Below are 11,855 nucleotides of genomic sequence, written 5' to 3' on the forward strand. Positions count from 1 at the left end.
ACACTAATGCATTTTTGGTGGAGCTATGGATTTGACAGTTCTGAAAAATGGTTTGGAATTATTCTAAAAAGTCACTAAACACACATCTTTGACTCATTGATACCACGATTGGCATATAATCCAAAAAGGGCAAAGATAGCAGGAAAGGTCCCATATATATAAAATATGAATAGCAGTACTTTTTGTAGTAGTAAATGACTGCAAGCCAACAATACCCACCAAATGAGAAACATCAGACAACATCTGATGTATATGAAAGTGATGGGATATTATTGTGCTATAAGAAATGAACATGGATTAGAGAAATATGTCAAGGTTTCTATGTAGTAATGGTGAAAAGAAAGTAAGCAATAACAGGAAAAACAAATTACACAACCCCCACAATATTAAGGAACACAATACCAATAGATTTCAAAGCTCTGATCAATGAAGGTATTATGCAACTATAACTTTATAGGACTGGTAAAGGACGTTTCCTTTCTTTTCCTTTGGCATAGAGGCATTAAAATTATACAGGTACAGAAAAAGAGAGAATTTTTAGACATGTCCAATATGCTCTTTTTTTCTTCACTGTGCTTATTTATCACAGGAGAGGGAAATAATGAAAGGGAAGGGAAGGGGTCAGATCACAGACAGTGATGTAAAAGAGTATCAATATTTTAAAAGGGGAAGAGAGAAAAAAGGGAAAAAACATATTTGAGGCCCAGAACCATGATGCTCTAATGAAACAGAGTAAAGAACTGAAAAGTGAGAAATAGGTTTCCTTGTATTTCCTTTATTTTATCTGTCTGGTCTGAGTATTGTTGGGTGAGTGGGCACCATTATGGGATGGAGAAGGGGGTCTTATCATTGGAGGGCCAGGCATCATTGGCATGTGACCTCCCATGGGCATCCTCATGGCAGGAAGAGGCCCCACAGGTATCATCCCAGAAGGGTGAGACCCCATCATGCTAGAGTTAGAAAGGGAGATCATAGGCCCTCTGAGTGGAGGAGCAGAGAAAAGATTGGAGGAATTCTTCCTTGTTGAAATGTGGTAGTTGTTTTATCAGTCAAGGTCTAGGCTTGATCTTCTATACATTTTTGATAATGGTCTCTCCATTATAATGACATTTTTGCAAGGCAATATGAAAAGCAAAATGATTGACAGTTAGCTGTTTAGTACTTGGAATGAGCCGAGCTTGGCAAAGCCTGGCAGGTGCAAATTCAGTTGATGTAAAAAGTATAAAAGCAGCATTTGAAGGGAGATTAGGATCTCAATTTTGAGACCGGGCTTGGTGGGGTTGGTTGGGCTTGGGTAGGCTGAAAAGTCAGCCTTAAGGTACCAGCAGCCAGCACTGATCACTTCCATAGTCTCAGATCCTGTGATATCCTATTCTGAACATTCTGATTTAACTTACTCATCAAGAAGTAACATCATTCACCATCAAATAACCTGGTTCAGGTTGAAGCCATCTGGTTCTGCCAGGCTGGAAACTGGCAGACTAACCATTAACAACTAACAAGCTTGAATATCCTGATTACCTGCAACTTATATACCATCTGGTCATCAATAGCTTAGGCCAAAGATCTCCTATACCCTTCTTTCCATCATTCCTGCTTCCCTCCCTAAAACTGGTTGTTAATGAATCTTTAAACTTATCTAAAGTGACTGTTATTATTACTTCAGGGATAGGTGAACATATTCTTAGATATTTGAGGGAAGAAGGAGATTCCTTTCAAATGTAAAAGCTCAAATCTTATTCAAGCAGCGTTATCCATATTCAGCCAGGACAGGCAGATAGAAATAGCTGTGTGTTCTTAATCAGATTCTTCATTTGACTGCCTGTCATGGGACACTGTTATTCTGAAGTTGGGTGCAGCAGATTCATTACAAATATTCCTGTGGAGTCCTTTTGTGTTTCACTACCACAACTTGTGTGTTACATTTAGGGATCTTCCACTCTCAATCCACTTCAGCCCCTCATAACACCAGCCACATATAACACCATTCTCTTTGTGCTTCCTTCCACTGCAGTGGGTCTTCCTCACAGATGGAGAAGTGAGGTAGGTATAACAGTAATCACAGTCAAACTTGGGCATGATGTTCCCAAGTGCCTTATTCTGTTCCAAGAATCTTCAGAATAGCCTGGCTGTTTTCCCCACACTCTTTCCCCACACAGAGTGGGGGGGGGCAGAGACACAGAGAGAGAGGGAGAAAGAGAGAAAGAGGGAGAGAGAAGGAGAGAGACACAGAGACACAGAGAGAATGACAGAGAGAGAGAGACAGAGAGAGATAGAGAGAATGACAGAGAAAGACAGAGACAGAGAAACAAAGGGACACACAGAGAAAGAATGAGAGACAGAGAGATAGATAGATACAGAGAGAGAGAGAGAGAGAGAGAGAGAGAGAGAGAGAGAGAGAGAGAGAGAGAGAAAGAGAGAGAGAGAGAGAGAGAGAGAGAGAGAGAGAGAGAGAGAGAGAGAGAACAAACCACCAATCACCTAAATGATTTTTTCCAAGTATCTTAGTTACTCTTTTTCAGTTGTATTCAAATCTTTATGATTCTATTTGGAGTTTTCTTGGCAAAGATACTGTAGTGATTTGAAATTTCCTTCTCCAGTTCATTTTATAGATGAGGAAACTGAAGTAAATTGAGTTATGTGATTTAAGTAGGGTTACTTAATTAATAAGTGTCTGAGGCCAGATTTGAATTCAGGTTTTGCTGACTCCAGGCCAAGCTCTCTAATTGCTTGATGAGGAACTTGAAATTTAGAGAGGTTGAGTTAGTCATATAACTAATAAGTATAAGAAGATTTTTCCAGTTTTTTGTCAAGAACTCTATTTCAGGACACTGCCTTTCTACTATGAGCCAAGTAAATTAAGTGCTAATGGAATTCCAAAGAGAATTCTTCCCCTAAAAGGAGATTAAATATCATGTCTGAATTGACCTTGTAATTTGTCTATGGTCAAACAGCAAATGTCTGAGTTTTCATTTGAACTCATATTTTTTGTGTCTCTGGGCCCAACTCTCTCTCTGTGGTACCACCTAGAAGCAGATTGCTCTGTTCATAACAATAGTGAAGACACTGAAGAAACCATACTACAGATCTGCTTTGTATATTAGAGGCCTGGCCATAATGAATACAGTATCAACCTCAAGAAAGAGATTGCTAGAACATTAAATGTGTTGAATGTATTATATGTATTATACAAAGACTTATTAAAGGTAAAAATTCAAGACTATAATTTGGTCAAAGAAATCTTTTCTGTAATTTCTGTATGTCACCCAAATTAAATTGTGTTACCAGGTGGCTTGATTAAAAAAAGCAAGACCCACAGAGTTTTTCTTTATTTTCTATGTGAAATTTCATTTACTTTCTATGTGAAATTTGGAGGAGAATCAGTTTGGAATGCTATGTGTGTTCTATCCTAAAATAACCAAATTAAACATTAATAAATCAGAATAGTTTATCTCAAAACTCAAGTCAATCTAAAATATTAATCAATGAAGCTAGAGGAGCCTCAGGTATGCACATAAAATCACCACCTTAGCACTTTCTTAGTTTCAATAATATGGTTTACTCCTTCCAAAGATGTGAACTAAGACCTTAGTAGGAAGTTTTATCAGTTGTTTCCCAACCCCCCCAAATTGTTATTCAAAGATAATTATAGAAAAAAAACAAAAATACAGCTGGATTTAAAATGTTGATTGTATCACTTGCTAATCATTACCTTAAAGAACTCTGATAGTCATCAAATTCTACCACAGTCTCTGCATTAGAGATTATTTTGAAGGTGGTAGCACCAGGCAGGAGGAGAGCTAGCAGTGTGTGTATATGAATCAGAAAAATTGCATGATGGAAGAAAAGGACCTTGAAATTATTCTAAAAGTTTTTTTTTCTTTCTAAAAGAAGTAACCTGGTGTAGCAGATAAAGTACTCAACTTAGAAAAGGAAGAGATGAGTTCAAATTCTGTCTCTGGCCCTTATTAGCTGTGTATATATGAACAAATCACTTATTTCCTTTTAACATGATTTCTCATCTTTTCAATTTGGAAAATGAAAACCATGATCACTAACCTACATGTTTGCTAGGAAGCTTGAGTGAAATAATATATGTAAAATTTTTTTCAAAGTTTAAAATTCCATATACATGTTAATCATTTTTTTTCTCTGCCTTTTTTTACATGTGGTGAAGAGCATTTCCTGGCACTTTATATATGCAAGCCCTGCTGATGCTTTCCTGAGAAGAGGATGAAAAAGAGGAAATAGATGGGCAGGTGATACTGTCAGTGGGTGTTGGTCCATCCCAAAGGAATGCTCTTTTTCTTAATAGGAAGAAGAGGGAACCTCCCATGATGAATCATTTCTCCAATGAGGAGAGTGACATTGAAAAGGCCCGATTCTTCAGAAGACCAATATTTATAAACCCCCAAAACCTATTACTTCAGTGCTGGTGACAGTACATGCTCCTAGCCATGCTCCTTCTGGATAGAGTCTAAGCCTGTCCAGTTATACTGTCTTGATAGAAGACAATATCATACATTATTCATTGTGACTTCTTGAAGCTAATTCTGAAGAGGTGGTATCTATTTCCAAGGAACAAGTCAGTCTGAATCAATGCAGGTCATATGCAGAAAGGTTCCTCCTTAATCTAGTCACATCAGAATCCAGTTTATTAAGATTTTTTTTTTTTGAGTAGGTGGTGGGGTGAGTCTGGAGCCAAGAAAGGAAGAATGTTGTCCTTGATATCCTCTACTCCTACCCCTTCCTTCTCTTTTCAAAAGAATACCAAAAGAAAGAAATCAAACTACTATAAAGGAATAAGAAAGTCTCAATACACTACTGCATTGGATCCTACCTTTTGAAAGATTTTTCCTCACAAAATCATTTTTTTAAAAATTGCCATTTAGCTAGATTGTTTTTTTTTACTTATATTGTTTGAAAATAGTTTTGAATGTTATTCTATCATCCAACCCCTAATATTTTTTTTTCTGAAAATAACAGACATCTGTAACTTCATTTTGTAATAACTGCCACCCTGGCGGCTGTATTATGGTAACACCACCTGTGTTTCTCTTAAGAATCTGCCAGTATTTCACAGGTTTATAACTTTTTCATAGGTTTGTAACTCAGTTTTACAAATTTCCTCCTGGCAGAACCTTGGCATATAAAGTCTCAGCCTAACGGCAAATTATTTTTATATATTTTGTAAAAGAATAAATACTTTGAAAGTTAGAAGGAATCAAATAAAACACCCAACCTAGGGCCAATTTATTCTCTGATTTAACTGTAGGAGATTTTAGATGAGAAACCGAATCTAAACACAAATGGTATGAAGAGCCAGTATATATAGTTTTAAGAAGAGAAAAAGATGATCTTTCTAAAAAGACATGGCTTTATTCACACTATCCTCCTGGTTTTTCATCATAGCTTCCAATCCCTACTTGTAGAAAATAAACTAGAAGGTCTTGATTTTCTTCACATTTATGAAATGAATAAAAAGCTAATTCCTGCTAAAACTGAATGAAACCTTTGATGTGTTTGTTTTATAGCCCCTCTCACCACTCCTGCTGTATTATGGTTAACACCACCTGTAGTTCACTTAAGAATCTGCCAGTTTCACCAGTTTTCATTTTTTCACATATTTGTAACTCAGCTTTCCTAATTTCCTCCTAAAAGAAGCTTTTCATATAAAGCCCTAGCCTCTGGGTGAATGTCTCTTATAGATGCACAGGCACACAAGCAGTCGCAAACACTAACTGGTTCAGGAAGAAAAATGGAACCTTCATGAAAATTCTGATTATTTGAGAGCAACCAATTCAGTCAAAACAGTTTGGAAAACAATTGGTTTTCATGTAATCCAACCTGTTTTCAAATCAGTAAATTAATGAGCCAAAAGCAATTGCTAAATTTCTAATAGATATATGGCGTTGTGGTCAATATTAAAGAAGATAAAAAATGCAAGGAATGGCTCTTTTCCTCTAAGAGCTTTGTTGGTGTTCAGTTGTTGTTCAGCCCAGCCTGACCAAACTTTTTCTTTTTTTTTCGGACCCCATTTGGGGTTATCTTGGCAAACCTGCTAGAATGATTTGTCATTGCCTTATTGCCTTTTTCAACTTATTTGATTGATGAGGAACTGAAGCAAACAGGATTAAGTGACTTGCTTAGAGTCATATAACAGGTAAGTGCCAGAGGCCAGATTTGAACTCAGGAATCTGAGTCTATACAGTCTTTTTCCACTTCTGTTTTCCAATCTGCTTGTCTATAGAGAACTAGATCATCAATATTCCTAAATATTGTGTTGCTTTCATTATTTAATAGCTGAGAGTTCTCCCACCAGTAGTCTTCTTAGTAACTTAAGTTTCTCTTTTTATCTTATATACTTCTTATGCCTGATATTCCATAAAACCTCCAAAGGGTATCCCTTAACATTCTATGGACATTATTATACACTTCACAATATGAAGGTATTCAAAGAGTACACAGATAATCCTTTTCTCTATTGTTCTACTCTATTATTTTTCTACTATTCTACTATTCATGTAATCCAACCTGTTTTCAAATCAGTTCTATTCTTTATTATTAATCTCTATAAATTCTACTCTCTATTATTGTTCTACTCTATTATATTTCTCTATTATTCTCTACTGGTCTACCTTCTTTTATCATTTAGTCAGTCAATAAGCATGTAGTAAGCACCTACCATTTGCCAAGCACTATGTTAGTTGCCAGAGATTTAAAAGCAAAAGACTGTCCTTACTGCTAAGGAGTTTATAATCTAATGGAGGAAATATACTGAGGCATTCGACAGAGTGAAGGCATCACACAAGGGCTAGGGAGAGGCTTCCTGTAGAAGGTGAGATTTAAATTGGGACTTGAAGGGAGTTGGGAGGAGTAGATGAGAGAGAGAGTCATGAGGAATGGCCAGTAAAAGCTCAGAGTCTAGAGATGGAGTGTCTTGTGAAATGAACAGCCAAGAGGTCAGTGTAAGTTGATTGTATAGGAGATGGAGAGAAGTAAGGTGTCATGAACATGGGAAATGTAGGATGGAAATGGTTGTGAAGGAATTTGAATGTCAAATGGCAGATTGTATAGTTGATCTTGGAGGTGACGGGGAGCCACTGGAGTTTAATGAAGGGACATGACATGATCAGACTTTCGTGTGGTAAGATCACTTTTACAGTAGAGTGAAGAGTGGTTTGGGATGAGGGGAGACTTGTGATATGGAGACCAACCTGAAAGCTATTGCGGTGTCCATGAGTGAGATGATGTGTGTCTGTGCCAGGGTGGGAGCAGTATCAGAGAGGAGAAGGGGTCATATTCAAGACATGTTATGGAAATAAAATTCAAGCTTGGAAACATTGGATAGAGGGAATGGGATAGAATGAATACTAGAGATGATAGCAAGATTGCAAATCTGCATTCCTTGTGTGATGGTGGTACTATTAAAAGGAATATTTAGTTGATAATATTATTTATGCAACTTCTCACTTACAAATCATAGTATATTACACTCTATTCTTTCTGACTTTTGAGTGACAAGAAACTAAATATTGGAAATCAGCTTTCCATATTTAATGGGAAGATGTTAAAAGAAGTGTTAAACTAGTTAGTGTTAGTGTTAAACTAGTGTTAAACTGGTTATTTGTTGATTTTATTAACTATAGTAATTCATAAAAACAGTATTTTGCAAGAAAATATTTAACCGTTTCTCCAGAAAAATTCACGTGGCACCCTTAATTTTAATTTTCTTTATTAACTTTTCTCCATCACTTTTTTATGTCCAGATGAGCAACAAAATAGTAAATCAAGCTCTGTTTTGGTTTTTGTTGTTATTGTTGAGTCATTTAGTCATGTTTTGAATCTACTTGACCCCATGAACTATATATCAGATCCATCTATCCTCCACTATCTCCCAAAGATGATCCAAGCTCATGTTCATTGTTTCCATGACACTATCTACCCATCTCATCCTCTGCTATCCCCTTTTCCTTTTGCCTTTAATCTTTCCTGACATCAGAGTTTTTGCAGTGAATCCTGTCTTTTCATTATGTGGCCATACTATTTAAGCTTCATATTCAGTATCTGACCTTCTGGAAACAAGTCTGAATTGATTTCTTTAACTACAGCTGGGCCCCATACCTGCAGAGCATACATTCCAGCACCTGCCTCAGATGGCTGAAACTGTGGCTATAAATGAAAGCCTGCTTACCCCATATATAAATGCTTTCTTAATTCTGTTCTGCCCCTTGCCTTGGTGTCTCACACCACCAAAATGAAAACAAAAACTTTAAAAAGAAAAAGTGGGTAAACAGATAAAGTGAAAGTAGAAAAAACACAACTAGCAGCAGACCTCTGGTCCTTTCTAGTGTGGGTGACTAAAATTGAGGGTGGACTTCTGTTTTGCTGGGTAAATGAAACCACAGAAAGTAAAACTGTGGATAAGTGACTCTTCTGTATAGACGTATAATTCTGGCTATCTAAGGGACTCTTAAAAATCTTCTCTTAGCACCACAGCTCAAAAGCACTGGCAGCCCTCAGCCCAACTCTCACAACCATACATTGTTACTGGAAAATCCATAGCTTTAACTATATGGACCTTTGCCAGAAAAGTAGTATCTCTGCTTTTTAGTATGCCGTCCAAATTTGTCAAAATTTTCCTTTCAAGGAGCAAGGAGCAATGGTTTATTAATTTTATGGTTGTAGTTACCATTTGCAGTGATCTTACAGCCCCTGAATATAAAATCTGACTTTGTTTTCATTTTTTCTCTCTCACTTTTTGCTAGAAAGTCATGGAACCAACTGCCAAGATTTTAGTTTTCTTGGTTCATTTATGTTAAGCTTCAACACTCTTTTCTTAATCTTTTACACTCTCCTCTTTTGCCCTCACCAAGAATCTTCACTTTCTGCCATCAGAGTGGTATCATCTGCATATCTGAGTTTGTTGATATTCCTCTGATTATTGAATTCTCTGAATTCTGAATTCAGAAAATTACTGAATTCTCTGAATTCCAGCTTTTGATTCATCCTCCCTGGCATTTTCATGATATTCTCTGCATGTAAGTTAAATAAATAAGGTGACAATGTATAGTCTTGCTGAACTCCTTTTCTAATCTTAATCCAATCAGTTGTTCCATGTTCAGTTCTAACTGTTGCTTCTTGACCAGTATACAGGTTCCTCAGGAGAGATGTGTGATGATTTGGTACTCCCATCTCTTTGAAAATGTATCACATTTTGTTGTGATTTTAATCAAAGACTTTAGTATAGTTGATGAAGCAGAAATAGACTTTTTTTTCTTCTGTAGCTTCCTTTCTTTCTCTATAATTCCACAACTGTTGGCAATTTGGTCTCTAGTTCCTCTGCTTCTTCAAAAACCAGCCTGCATTTCTGGTATTTCTCAATTCTCATATTGCTGAAACCTTGGTTGCAGAATCAAATAACTTTATTGTGTGTGAAATGAGCACAAGTATTTGGTAATTTGATCATTCTTTTGCATTAGGTTTGGGATTTAACTCATTTTTTCAATCCAGTGCCCACCGGTGAATTTTCTGAATTTGCTGCCTTATTGAGTGTAATACTTTAACGGCATCATCAACTATTAGTAAAACCTCATCAGACAGTCATTTTGCTTTCTTGCTCTTAGCTCTTCAGGCACTCTATGTACTCTACATAATCTCTTTATTCTATTTATTACTTTCACCTCAAATAAAGGGATATTATTTAGGTCATACCACTATATTTTGATGATTTTTTCCTTTCTTTCTTTAACTTAATCCTGAATTATCTAATAAAAAAGCTCATGATCTGAGCCATAGGCAGCTCTCCATGTCTTACTTTAACTGACTGCACAGATATTCTCCACCTTTGGCTACAGAGTACAAAATCAATCTGATTCTGATATTGACCATCTGGTGATATACATGTGTAGAGTCATATTTTGGGTTGTCGAAAAAGAATATTTGTTATGACCAGAGAACTCTAACCTGGTTCATTTTATACTCTAGGCCACACTTGTCTATTATCCCAATGATCTTTTGATTTCCTGCTTTAGTATTTTAATTCCCTATTATGGATGTTACATCATTTTTTTTGGAGGTATTTCTAGAAGACACTGTGTGTCTATAGAAAACTGATCAAGTTTGGCATCTTTGGCATCAGTAGTTGAGACAGACTTGTCTCGCTATGATGTTGAATAATTTGCCTTGGATTCTATCCCTTTTGAGATTATATCCACCTACTTCTTTCCTACCCTTTTATTATCTATGAAGGCTACTCTATTTCTATGAAGGGATTCTTGACCACAGTAGTATATATAGTGATCACCTGAATGAAATCCACTCATTCCCATTCATTTAAGTTCACTGACACTCAAAATGCCAGTGTCTGATCTTTCTGTCATTTGCTTGACTACATTCATCTTATCTTGAATCATAGATCTTATATTTTAGGTTCCTATCCAATACTGATTTGTATATATAATATTGTATTTTATATATGTGTTATATATATAATTTTATTATATATAAATATTGGAGTTTCCTTTTGTCAGCAGACACATCAGTAACTGAGTTCCCTTTTGGCTTTTGCCCAGCTGCTTCATTAGTACTAGAGCTATTTCTTGTTCTTCTCTGCTCTTCCCCAGAAGCATGTTAGACACTTTGTGACCTAACAGGCTTATCTTATGGTGCCCTATCTTTTATTATTTTAATACTGTCTGTAGGGTTTTCTTGGCAAAGATACTAGTTTGCCATTTCCTTTTCCAGTAGATCACCTTTTGGATAACCCTGCATGGAAGAGATCATCATTTCATTGAACTACGTAAGTCATTCAACCGCAAGAAGATAGTGTTTGTCAATTTATAAGGTGTAAATACACTAAATACACAATAATCCAAACTTGTAAACTATTTTGAGCTGACTCCAGAGCATTATTACATGAAACCAGCTATCCAAATCTATTATTTCTATGCTTAATTGATTTAAAGTGATAAATTTTAAGTCCTAGCTTTCAATATGTATAAATTAAACAACACACATCTTTATTGAAATTGTCTTCAGTGAGTTCTCTAAAATGCTTTATGATTTCAATATTCTTATGTGTGTATGTGTGTATACACATACATATCTATCCATGCCCCCAATATATACATTATATGGTTAATTTGTGGTTTTCAAAGTCAATACATGGCAAGATTCCATTTCCATTGAAGTTTTGCATGACTCTCTCAGACCTCATAGGTTATGGGGAAGAAAGGGATGTAGGAATGTGGGGAAATGATAAAGGAGAGAGGAGACAGCTACACACCAGGAAGAGGGAGCGGCCAGCCACATGTTCCTGCCCAGACTTATCAGGTGAGACTTCAAAATCAATTTTTAACCTAAGGTATAGATTTATCTTCCCTTTCCTATATTGTTTCAACATAATCAGAATCCAGTTACCTGCTACAGAGAGGATAATTATGACTACACTTCATTTTTACATTATTTCAAAGTTAAGCCATAGTAAAACCATGATTCCATTATATGTGAGAAAAAAAATAAATGGCTTTTTATATCAACTCATTGTGGCTTGTTCAATCTGGGTAGGAAAGTAACTGTCTTCATTAGTATAACTCAGTAGAGTTTTTTGTTTCTAATATGCTTATGTATATGTATATGTATGTGTATATATACGTATATATATTGTATATACATATACAAACATACACATATAAACATTGTGTATATCCAAAAGGGAAATAAAAGAGAAAGAGAACAAAACCAATGATTGCTAGGTGCATTGGCAAAAAGCCAATTAGGGGGCAGTCCACTCTGTCATAAGAGTGTACATATAAAATAAATACATTCAAACACCCACAGTTCAATTTCACTAC

At 36.0% G+C, this 11,855-nt stretch overlaps 1 pseudogene; it reads right to left on the reverse strand.

The window, feature by feature from the left end:
* Positions 1-780: 780 nt before the first annotated feature.
* LOC123252431 lies at positions 781-2,079 on the reverse strand (annotated as a pseudogene).
* Positions 2,080-11,855: the final 9,776 nt, after the last annotated feature.

This window comes from Gracilinanus agilis, chromosome 6, assembly GCF_016433145.1.
Source record: "Gracilinanus agilis isolate LMUSP501 chromosome 6, AgileGrace, whole genome shotgun sequence".
Lineage (NCBI taxonomy): Eukaryota > Metazoa > Chordata > Mammalia > Didelphimorphia > Didelphidae > Gracilinanus > Gracilinanus agilis.